The sequence below is a fragment of the Mustela nigripes genome, chromosome 2 (genome assembly GCF_022355385.1).
Source record: "Mustela nigripes isolate SB6536 chromosome 2, MUSNIG.SB6536, whole genome shotgun sequence".
NCBI classification, from domain to species: Eukaryota; Metazoa; Chordata; class Mammalia; order Carnivora; family Mustelidae; genus Mustela; species Mustela nigripes.
In genome coordinates, this window is record NC_081558.1 from 150,929,911 (window position 1) to 150,942,195 (window position 12,285).

The 12,285-nt window shown below is 41.8% G+C and overlaps 1 protein-coding gene across 3 annotated transcripts in view; it reads left to right on the forward strand.

The window, feature by feature from the left end:
- Positions 1-5,012: 5,012 nt before the first annotated feature.
- Positions 5,013-12,285, forward strand: part of TFDP2 (transcription factor Dp-2) — a 177,794-nt gene continuing 170,521 nt past the window's right edge. For all 3 annotated transcript variants that reach the window (XM_059391822.1, XM_059391824.1, XM_059391823.1), the window contains exon 1: positions 5,013-5,344. The gene's annotated coding sequence lies outside the window, so the exon portion shown is untranslated. The remainder of the gene's footprint in view (positions 5,345-12,285) is intronic.

The following is a 12,285-nucleotide window of genomic DNA, read 5'->3' on the forward strand; positions in this document are numbered from 1 at the left end:
GTTACTGTTTGCCCCTTTATAATTAATAAGCATCTCGTGAGGAGATAGTTTCAGACCAACGTAAATACCCTGTTTCCCATTGCACTTTCACTCACTAGTTTGAGCATCCATGGTTAGTTCTTGCTGGCAACCATCATTCCTGTACTATTTGCCTAATAATGGTGATTTTCTATTTACATTATTTCTTTACATTTATTAATTGAAATTCTATCATAAGGGAGAGGTGTCTCTTCTCTTCCATTTATTATTTATGTGTTTGTTATTTATATCCATATTGGTCATGTTTTGGTCCACTTCACATCCTCTTGGCCCACCTTTTTATTCCAGTTGTTACAGCAGTCATCTGCCCAGGTATAACCTGACATCACCTTGTATCACCCAGCTCCTGTTTTCTGGGCTGGGATTTCTCTGCCTCCCAACTTGGAACTGATTCAAATCTACTCTGTCATTGTCACCCATGGTCAAACCAGGAGATGCTAGAGACCAGACAACCTATGGTGCAACTTTTAAACAATGGGGATAAGAGCCAGTGTATAAACATGCTCCTCTGGGGCACCTGGGTGGCTCATTCTGTTAAGTGACTGCCTTCACTCAGGCCATGACCCCAGGGTCCTGGGATCCAGCCCTGCATCGCATTGCATCAGGTTCCCCGGCTCAGTGGGAAGCCTGGTTCTCCCACTCCCTCTGCTGTTCCCCCTGCTTGTGCTCTATCGATTGCTCTCTGTCAAATAAATTAAAAAAAAATTTTTTTTTTAAATGCCTTCTTCAGTTCCTTAAGTGAACAGTTTAAGTGTGTCCTCACAGCTCCTTGCAGTCTCCTGCTCCATCAAGCCTCAGTGGCCTCAAGCAGGTGATATCTCAGAAACATAACTTGGACTGGCTTTTCCTCCTTCATGTTTCAAGCCTCCCAGCGCATACTCCTGTTCCTTGGAATCATTTCCCAATGATTTTGTGCAGAATTTGTCTCGGGGGAGGGGGGAAGGACAAAAGCAAAGGGTTGTGTTATCACCAGTCATTAAGTATTTTGACTCTCACCGCAGTACGTAACTAAAACCCTATGGAAAGTTTCACGTCTAAAAAGGAGAGGTGTACAAGAATATTCATTACGGCAGAATAGAAAAAAAAAAACTCCATATGTCTATCAGAGAATGGATTATATAAACTTTGTTACATTTTGCATTCAGTGAAAATAAATGAATTACATCAAGACAGATGACTCAAACTAAATGAGCCAATAATAGTAATTTTCAGATGAGTAATAAAGTTTGACCAGATATATGTAGTTCAAAAACATGCAAAACTAAGCGATATATTGCTTGAAGTTAAATACATATGTGTTAAAATTGTCAAGAAAACCAAGGAGATTGTAATTCAGAATAGGGTTATTATAGGAAGGGTCAGGGAAAGGCTGAGGGTCGCACTGGAGAGGCTCACACAGAGCTCCATTGATGTTAATCGGCCTTTTCTCATGCTGGTACTTAAGGAGTTATCATTATTCCTTATACTTCACACTTATGTTTTTAGAATGAATAAAATATCATAAGAAGATTTTAGGTTTGATATTAAGAAATTAGTTTTATTAAGGGTGACTATGAAATCCTTTCACTGGCCAAACCAAGTAAGTCATTCCAGAATGAGCTTAGGAGAAGGCTGTGCCCCTGGCGTGAGGAAATTTCAAAGCTTAGAGGACAGTCTCTGGAAGACAAGGCCTTGATTTAACACATTTTCCTTTTAGGTGGTTTTTCTTCTGTCAGTCACTGGATGATTAGGTGTGACAACAGGATGCTTAAAAAAAAAAAAAGTTGAGGGTCGCCTGAGTGGCTCTCCTTTGGTTGAGCAACTAACTGCCTTTAGCTCAGGTCATGATTCCAGAGTCCTGGAATTGAGCCCCACATCAGGCTCCCTCCTCGGCAGGGAGTCTGCTTCTCCCTCTACCTACTGCTCCCCATGCTTGTGCTCTCTCTGTCAAATAGATAGATAGATAGATAGATAGATAGATAGATAGATAAACAAAAAAGAACCTGTTACTCAAAAGTGTGGTGTTTGGTGTGGAAGCACCAGCACCAGGTGGGAGCTGATTATAAATGCAGCCTCTACACCCCACCTCAGACCTACTGATTCAGAGTCAGAATTTTAATAAGATCTCAGAGTGGTTCCTGTGCACATGAAGGCTTGAGAGGCACTAGTCCAGAAGTCCTTTGGCTGGGCCTGCAGAAAGCAGGAGAGGAGGAAGCACATGCAAGTTCCTCCGGTTTAACTGTAGCAGATCTGAGTCTTCCATGGCCCTCTCTTTTTTGGCCCATATATTTATAAGTAGAGACTTTATTTATTTATGCTTCTCTCCTCTTTCCAGCTGTGCAGGGCTGTGGCTCATCCATTCAATAAAAACTTACTGAGCCTCTCTTTAGCACTGAGGATACAGTAAGTGAATAGGATGGCATGGCTCAGAATATCAAGAAGTTTACAAGATACAGATACTAAATGAGTAATTAGAATCTGTTTAAAAGACACAGTTTAGGAGCACCTGGGTGGCTCAGTGGGTTAAGCCGCTGCCTTCGGCTCAGGTCATGATCTCAGGGTCCTGGGATCGAGCCCAACATCGGGCTCTCTGCTCAGCGGGGAGCCTGCTTCCCTCTCTCTCTACCTACTTGTGATCTCTCTTTGTCAAATAAATAAATAAAATCTTAAAAAAAAAAAAAGACACAGTTTAATGGGAAAAGAGCTGGAGATGGGGAGGCAGAGGAAGCTTTAGAGAAGAAAGTAATCTCAGAAGGCACATGTAGGTGAGATGTGGGTGCACTGGGGGATTATTCCAAGCACAAGGAATACCCATGAATGGAGTTCTTTGGACATTTATATGTGTATATCCCATGACTTGCACTGTTCTTGGCATACAATAAGTACTTAATAAGTGTTTGCAGAATCAGTGTGTGTTCTGCCATATCTCAGACAAATACTCTCTGGCATGGGAGATACTGGAAGCTTTCCTTTCCTTTCCAAAGGAAATAAGATCCCTTAATGGGGAAATGAGAAGGAAGAGAGCTGAGTGTTGTGCAAATTGCTAAATTGGAACTGTGAGTGGGAACGAAAAATTGATTTACATGAATTTTCCTCCCTGAAGCAACTTGACAATTTATTCTGTTCTGGAGAATTTTCAGTTTTTGGCTTTAAAACCAAGCTGTTCCTTATTCTGAATTTCTTGGCCTGCTGTGAAACTAGCATTTAGTGTCTTTTACAGCATACCCTGATTAGGTCATGGAAATTCACAGCTAGATCAAACCAGTATATGGAAAATTTGAAACTTTCACTGCCCATTTTACTTCACGGTGTTGGAAGGTGTTATGAAACATTGACTTTTAAATCCATTTTTTCAAAAGCAGTATTATCTAATCATAATTGCGATAATTCATTGAACACTTACTATATGTATATTACAGAGCAAAATCCTCATATTAACTCTGCAAGAGAGTAAGTTGAGCCATATGAATATCGCCAAATATTAGCAATTTATATGGTTCAACTTAATTTTGTCTTCAGACTCCCATCTTTGAAACTTGGTAAAGAGGTTAGAGAATCACTGACAGCCATAGCCCTCCTCCAAAATTAAGCATGGAGTTTTTTTTTATAGATAAGGAGATCCTGAGAGAGTTACGGCTACTTAATAACAACTATCCGTCTTACCCAGATTAGTGCAAGTGCTCTGTGTGTCTGTCATGGTTGTTTACACATTGTACTGAAGTGGTTTACAATCCATTTCTCCTGCTAGACTTGAGAGTGGAGGTGTTGTTTTTGTCTTTTTTTTTTTTTCTGTCTTGCTCATTTTTGTTTCATTGTGCCTAGAATGAAAAGAATTCGTTAACTTGAAACCTTAACAAAATTTCTGTGGAAACTTAATAAATACCATTGATTTGTTACTGGAAAAAGCATGGTAATCACTCCACTGGGGCTTTTGCATTTTAGAATCAGTCCAAAGAATACTGCATTTGGCGTTCTTGAACTCCTAGGAGTTTATCTATGTACAATTATGCAGAAATTGTCTCTCCACCCCACCCCGGAGAAAAGTCCAAAGGTGCTCTCTCACCTCCTTCACTTCCTTTTGATATTTCCTTAAATGGCATCTTTTCTGTCGCCTTCCCTAAGCACCCTATTTAATACAAGCCATCCCTCAAAGATCTTTTCTGCTCATCCCCCTCCCCCCATAGCACCTGTCATGTGATAGTTTGCATTTTGCTTACTTCTTTTGCACATTTTCTTTTCCACTCCCTAGAATGTAAGCTCATACGTGATTTTTCACATAGGCACTGAAGAGACAAAATGTTTTAATTTTGAACAAAATGGATAGGTATTTGGGGGCGTGGGCCGCAATTTTCTCTTCAGTTCCAAATGACACGGTGACCTGGCCTGGTTTGGATCTTATTTGCCTGAGTATTGAAGAACCACATCTCCAGTGGTCTCTAACCCATTTTCCGGATAGTTAACTACGGGGTGGCCCACACGGGGCCCCAAAGTCACTTGTCCCCACGTTCCTCCCCGCTGCTCCCCGGGGGCGACCCATCAAAGGCCTGGGGACCCAGATACAACCGCCTTAGTTCCTTTTCTCCCAAGAGAGATGGGGTCTTCCTACTTCGGTTCTGGGGGATGGGGTTGGATGGAAAAGTGAAGATTCGGACCCGAGCCCGGGGTAAGGGATGGGGAATGGGCGTGTCTATAAATTTTAGGCCTCAGGCCTGCGGCCCGCACCGCAGGCAGCTGGAAAGCGGACGGCTCCGGTCACCTCGAGGTACCCACTGAGAAGCTCCCGCAAGCCACTGGAGACCCGGGCTGAGCGCTTCAGGTCCCGCCCCTTCCCCTCGCCGCCCCCTCCTCTCTTTGGGAGGCCTGGGGGCGGGGTTTGTTTACTCCTTGCACGCACCGCCGACCTGGCCAATCCGTGGGGTGTGGCGCCTTACGTCACGCATACCGAGAGCCAATCGGAGCTCACCGTGCTGCTCCGCCGCCAAAGCTTGCGCGGGGGAAGCGGGGCCGCGGCTGGGTTGGGTGAGGGCGGACGAGGCAGTCTGTGAGACGGCCTGCAGCCGCCGCTGCTTCTCGGCACGCGGGCGCGCTCTGACCCTTCCTTTTTGGGCTGCCTCGCCGGCGCATGCACGGTCGGCGTCCCCGGGCCTCGAACTCCAGGGCCTCGCCGGGCAGGCCGCGGATCGCCCACCCCTTCCCCTAGTGTGAATCCGCTGGGACCCGGCCGCCGCCAAGCGCGGGCGCCACAGGAGCGGCGGCGCCAAAGCCGCGCCCCAGGCTCGGAAGAACCGCCCTGAGTGGCAGCCTCGTCCTCTGCAGCCGAACGGCGGTAAGGTCCGGGGCGAGGGCGCGGGGCCGCTGGTCGAGGGCCTCTGGACCCGGCCCCTCGTGTTCCCGGGCAGGTTTCCCTCCCTGCCCGTTGGGGCCCCCTCGGTACCGCTGGTCCCATCTGTTTGTTCCCACGCGTTCGCGCAGGCCTGGCCGAGTAACCCCTGAGTGTCGGGGGAGCGGGGGGGAGTCGGAAACCCGAGAGCCCCCTCCCCCCGCACATTGGGAGGAGGCTCGGTCCCCGTGTCACGCCTCGTAGGAGAGAGGGAGTGCTGCTCTCTACTTTCTCGGTCTGTTCAGGTCTTCAGGGCACAGCGATGGCTTCTGAGGCTGATTTTCTGACTTTTCCGCCGTTCATGACTCACACGCCTCCATCTGTCTTTACCAGGTGTACTTCAGAGTTAACAGGGCGTTCTGCGCTTCCGAGAATCTTACATCCCGCAGAAGGGAACTTTTCCCTAAAGTAGGGGATCGCTTTTGGGGCCCACACTCCCTTGAGAGATTCCAGAGCTAAGATGCCTCTCCACAGAGAAGTGTAAAGGTTTTGTAGGCTCTTTCCGAAACACACTTCAGCTAAGTGGATGAGCGCTCAGCCTCTAGTACCAGCTTGTGTTACCTTGGATTGTGTGGTCTCGGGTCTTAATCTGTAAAATAGTAACTGCCTGTTCCAGGTATTTCGAGGAGCAAATGGACCAGTCTGTGGAACGCATTTGGAACCTCGCTCACCGCATATTAAGTGCTCTGCATGAGTTAGGCATTTTTATTATAGTCAGCCGTGAATGCCGGTTCAGAAAAGTGCCCTGCATTGTTGTTTCTCTTTTTCTGAAACAGTTAACAGGCTCATCCTTTTTCATATTTACTCTCGATGCTCCCTTTGAGCCTTTGATACGTTTCTCTTCCTCGTTCTATCTCAGAGGGCTCAGACTCCCTGTCCCACTTATGTGCTCTCTTTTTAGTAAGTCAGTAGCTCATTCCCTTCCTTCCCCTTTTCCCCTAAATCTTAGTTTTATATATTTTCATTTGACTTCTATAGCCTAATTTTTTTCTGGGCCACTCTTCTTTTCTCGTAATGGTTTGAAATTATCTTCACCTAGTAAATATAAAGTTATTCATCTGTTCTCTTTACACTGTAGTCCTGACCCAATCTGTGTTCAAAATGAAATATAAAATAATTTAGTTGATCTGACATTGCATGTTGCTTTCTCATTTCCTTGGTTAGCATATAATTTAGCTAAAGCTTTATCTCTATCCTGTTACTATAATCAGTCTTTAATAGTAGTGCCTATTCTCACATAACACCAGGAGAAAAATCAAATGTGTAGACCTGGGATTCTATCACCCTTGTGTACTGGCTCTGAATGCTTTTGTTATTTATTAGAACATCTTGTGCCTGGAACTGGAGTCTAGTCTACTGGCAGACATGGTGTCTCTAGCTCTGTTCTGGCTGTACAGTTGCAGTTTCAGCAGTGTGGCACCTATATTTAATAAAGCCCCAACACTTACCAAACTTTGTTTTGAGTTCTCTTTATTTCTAGTTGTTTAAGAGGGAAAGCAGAATTTTCAAGTGTGTAATACTTCATATTCTGCGGTCACATAACTTTTTCCCCAACTCTTGTTAAGTGTGTAGTCCGACTGGCACTTTCAGGTTTTCCCCTTGCAGCCAAAAATCTTATCTGTCTGAGCTGAGTTGCTCTCAATACAACTTGAAATTGGATGTACAGATGTTTATGCTTAATGGGAGAAGCATTTGTGGATGAGAATTATACACTAAAAGATACCCTAAAGGATTCAAATATTGTTTTTTAGAATTAGGTATTGAAATGTGAAAGTACTTTTGCTTTTTAAAAATTTTTTTTTCTTAATGATAGAAAGACTGGGTTTGTTTTCTTGCTGTTGATAATTTATGTTTTATAAAAAATGCATGATCTTCACATTGCACCACAGCATTTTATTTTATTTTATTTTATTTTATTTTTTTTTTAAAGAGTTTTTTTTTTTTTTTTAAGATTTTATTTATGTATTTGAGAGAGAGACAGTGAGAGAGAGCATGAGCGAGGAGAAGGTCAGAGAGCGAAGCAGACTCCCCATGGAGCTGGGAGCCTGATGTGGGACTCGATCCCAGGACTCCAGGATCATGACCTGAGCCGAAGGCAGTCGTCCAACCAACTGAGCCACCCAGGCGTCCCGCACCACAGCATTTTAAAGCCCTTTTAGATATTTGAGAGGTTTAGAACACGATGAGGAGACAGACTAAGCAAAAATTAAATTCATAGTAAAGGTAGTAAATGAGAACCTAAGTATTCTGACTTCTAGTCTATTGTCTGTCAATCTTAACAGTTAACCCAGAACAAAGGGTAAGAAGGGAGAGTTTAAAATGAAGTTTTAAAAGCAGAGCAGGGAAATTCTTAATATGGGTATTATACTAGATGTTGAGTAGTACAGTACATCAGCATCTCATTTTTAAACTTGAGTATGTTTCTTTTGAAGGTTAAATAATAAGCCATACTATCTAGGAATTTACTCACAGTATACGTCAATTGGCAAATTTTACTTCACTTTTTTTCTTTATCATCATATTTTGGACTTACTGCAAAATGTATCATAATGGATCTCAGGAGGAACTAGAAAGCATAGAGTTGAGTTTTTTAAGTCATAGAAGTATAAGTTGTAATAAATTTAAAAGATTATTATATATACTTGCCTTTTCATATTTAAATCCTTTCCATTTTGATCTGAGACATCTTACTGTAGGGGTGGGGCATGAATGGATTTAAAAGTAGATTTCTGAATTCTTGGAACAGGATGCAAAATTATATGCATTTGTGTATTTTTTTCTGGAGAGAAGATTCGGAGTTATCTAGTTTCTGAGGCATAGGTATTTGGACATATGGTGTTTGGGTATGTGATTTCCTTTGCTGAACCAGAAATTCCATCGTCACTAGTTCTTGTTCTGTCTTTTCCATAAGCAGGTTTTCAGATTTTTTAAGATACTTATTGTATTCCATTAATTCTTCTCTAGACAAAATATTCTCCATCTTTAACCTCTTCTGATGATTTTATTGTTTTGCTTTGAGGGTCTTTCCATTACTGATGGCTTATATGTGCATTTTTTTCAGTTCATCCATACTTTTCTTAAAATGTGGTACCCACAGATATTAACCAGTAGAGAAGACCATAAGTAACCTCTCTGATTTTAAAACATGTACTTTAAGAAAAGATTTGCTTCTTTGGCAACCATATTGCCCTGTTAATTCATAATAATGTCCTGGCTAAGAAGACAGACTCTGGAGCTAGCCTGCCTGGGTTTAAATCCTAGCTCTATAGCTTATCAGCTCGGTGACCTTGGGTAAATTATGTAAACATTTTTTTGGCTGCAGTTTTCTCATCTGTAAATTTTTTTTTTAATTTACTGCATTTTAAAAAAAGGTTTTATTTATTTATTTGGCAGAGAGAGAGCATAGCAGGGGGAGTTGCAGGGAGAGGGAGAAGCAGGCTCACAGAGCAGGGAGCCCAGGGCGCCACTCGATCCCAGGATCCCAAGATCATGACCTGAGCTGAAGGCAGACACTTAACAACTGAGCCACCCAGGGCCCCTCCTAAAACGGGGTTTATAGTAGTACCTGTCTCATAGGATTGTAATTGAACATATTATGTAAAGCATTTAGAATGGCCCCTGGCATTTAAGTGCTGCATACATTACCCATTATTACTGATTTTGTAGTCAACTAAAATTCTTGAATTGTTTGTCTGTGTTCTCCCAGTTCTTTAATAGGATTTTTTTGGGGGGTAGAACTTTATATTTATCCATGTTAAATTTTATCTTGTCAGATTGGTTCCATTCTGTTGAGTTTAAAAAAAAAAAAAAAAACTGATTTGGTCATATGATAAATATGGGCTTATTTTTTTAACCATAGATTTGATAAACTATACGTTTGATAATGCTGACATTGCCTTCATGCATATCTTACTAAAATGTTGACTAGGCAGGGCTAAGAACAGAGGTTGGCTCTGCTAGAGACCTCTTTTAAGGTTGATTAGAAAAACTCAATTCTTTGGCTCATATTGTTCAGACAGTTAGAAATCCCGCTAAGTTAGCATTATTCACCTCAAATATTTCCAATTTTTCACAAGAAATATACAAGAAACTGGGCGCCTGGGTGGCTCAGTGGTTAAGCCGCTGCCTTCGGCTCAGGTCATGATCTCAGGGTCCTGGGATCGAGTCCCGCATCGGGCTCTCTGCTCAGCAGGGAGCCTGCTTCCTCCTCTCTCTCTCTCTGCCTGCCTCTCTGCCTACTTGTGATTTCTCTCTGTCAAATAAATAAATAAAATCTTTAAAAAAAAAAAAAAGAAATTTTAACAATTGCCTTCCTAAAAGTTGGGTAACTTTATGTACTTCATTTAAAAAAAAAATCCTATCAGATGATTTTATATACTACTAAAAAATCCTATCAGTTCAGTAACTGTCAGGAAAAGAGCCAGTTCTCTATCATTATATGTCCCTAATTAACACTACATTGGACAGTATAAATATACAGTAATGTGTGTTGGTTACTACCTTTTCTATGTTCACAGACTTAAAACTCAGTAATGATTCTAGAATCCTGGCTAGAGTTACATTAAACTTCAAGAAGGTTGACAGGAGGGGCGCCTGGGTGGCTCAGGGGGTTAAGCCTCTGTCTTCGGCTCAGGTCATGATCTCAGGATCCTGGGATAGGGCTCTGTGTTCAGCAGGGAGCCTGCTTCCCCCCCTCTCTCTGCCTACTTGTGATCCCCCTCTCTCTGTCAAATAAATAAATAAAATCTAAAGAAAAAAGGTTGACAGAATCTTCTGTCTCTTTTTTTTTTTCTTACATATATCCTGTCTTTAGCCTTATGGCAACCTCTTCTGCCTGCCATAGTTTCTGAACAGTTGCCAGCAGCTATGTGGAAATTCCATCTGGAGCTGCATACCTTGTTGAAGGTTTGCTTGGAACAGTTAGGAATTCTCTCTAATCTTTTCATTTATGTTGAGCTTTGGTTTTCATTAATTCATTGATTAAATTTATTAAATGCCCTTTTACACAGAATACCAGTGTTTGTTTCACCCCATGTGATCTGAGAGAATTTTCTTAATAGAGATGCCTAAAGCAAAAAGGTAATCCTCATCTGTGTCTCTCTGTTCCTACTGTTAACATAGTCTGGGCCTGCCTCCATTCTTCTCTCCCCTGCAGTAATGGCTTCCCGTTGACCTACCCTCTAATCTTTTTCTGTTTTTAATGCTTAAGCATTACAGCCAGAGTCATCTTTGCTTTTTAAATCTATGGATTTCTTTAAAATCTTTTCTTCCCCATTGGAATAATCTGTAATGATTTAATTAGATTTTTAATTTTCAGTACTTTCCATCTCCCTTAGTTTTTCTGTTAACTGTCCTTTTAAATTCAAACCCCTTACCACCTCACCCCTTTAACCTTCCTCATTCTTAGGGATAATAGGAACCATCAGTCAGATAAGCATGGAGAGACAGTGCCTCCCACCAGCTGGTCTTCCAGTGAGTCACTCTGTAGATGGATACTGGAGTGCTTACTATGTTATAGGCACTCTGTGAGGCACAGAGTTGACAAAGGAACATTACATAACTTTAGCCCTTCAAAAATTCTAAGTGCAGGGACGGGTGCCTGGGTGGCTCAGTCAGTTAAGCGTCCCATTCTTGATTTTGACTCAGGTCGTGATCTCAGGGTTGTAATATCCAACCCCTGCCGAGTTCAGTCTGTGCTCCACTCTCTCTCTCTCTGCTGGGCATGGAGCCTGTTTAAGATTTTCTCTCTCCCTCGGCCCCTCCCCCCACCCCAACCCTGCTTAAGCTTTCTTTTGCTCTGGGGGTTGGGGGGGAAGCTAGTGCAGGGAAAGATAGAATAGAGGAAACGATTTGGAGAATGAAAAATCTTTTTTTTTTTTTTAAACACTCAAAAACACAATAATTTTTAACAGATTTTGTGTTACTTAAAAAAAGAGCTAAGTATGTTATTACTGAAGAATGAGTTTGTTAAGGGGACCACTTCAGTCCTAGTTAAGTTAAATCAAATTGTAAAATAGCAAACCTATAAATGTGGGAAATAGTACATATTTCAAAACTGCCAACATAAAATGTTTAATCGAAACTAGTTGCCGAAGGGGGCTGGGAGCCTGGGCAGAAAGCTGTGAAACTGGGAGTAGGAGATACAGGCCTCTAGTTAAGGAATGAGTTAAATCATGGGGATGAAGGTACAGCAGAGACATTATGGTCAGTGGAAGTGTAATAGTGTCGTATGGTGACAGATGGTAGCTGCACTTCTGGTGAGCATAGCCTAACGTATAGAGATGTTGAGTCACGATGTTATATACCTGAAACTAATCTAGCATTGTGTCAACTATACTTCAATAAAAAGGTAAATAAAAGTGAAAATTAACAATAAATAAAAACATAAAAGTAGTTATGTAAACCTATTCCCACTTTCTCAAAGGCTCCATCATTTGAAGCATACAATGAGGTGCTGCCTTCAGAAAAACCAAAATACCGGAGGCACTAACTTCTCTTTTACAGTTCACAAGAGAGTGGACACTTAAAAATCAATTTGTTAAGTTTTTCTTCACAGCATCCTTGAAATTGTGATGGTAATATAAAACTACCTGTAAAAGAAAAGGATTTATTAAATGCTGTTCAAAGGAGAGAAAGGTGGTGGTGATAAGCAGTTTCGCTCAGAACACATACAACTAAGAAATGGTGGTCAATAAAGTGACTTTTAGGTTAGTAAGTATTTGGAAAACCTGTCAGATAAGTAATTCTGCACTAATTAATATTTTTAAGCTATAATATCTTGATAAGTAGAAAATTTTGTGAGCATAATGATTATGTATTTTTTTTTTAAGATTTTATTTATTTATTTGTCAGAGAGAGAGGAGCGAGAGTGAGCACAAGCAGACAGA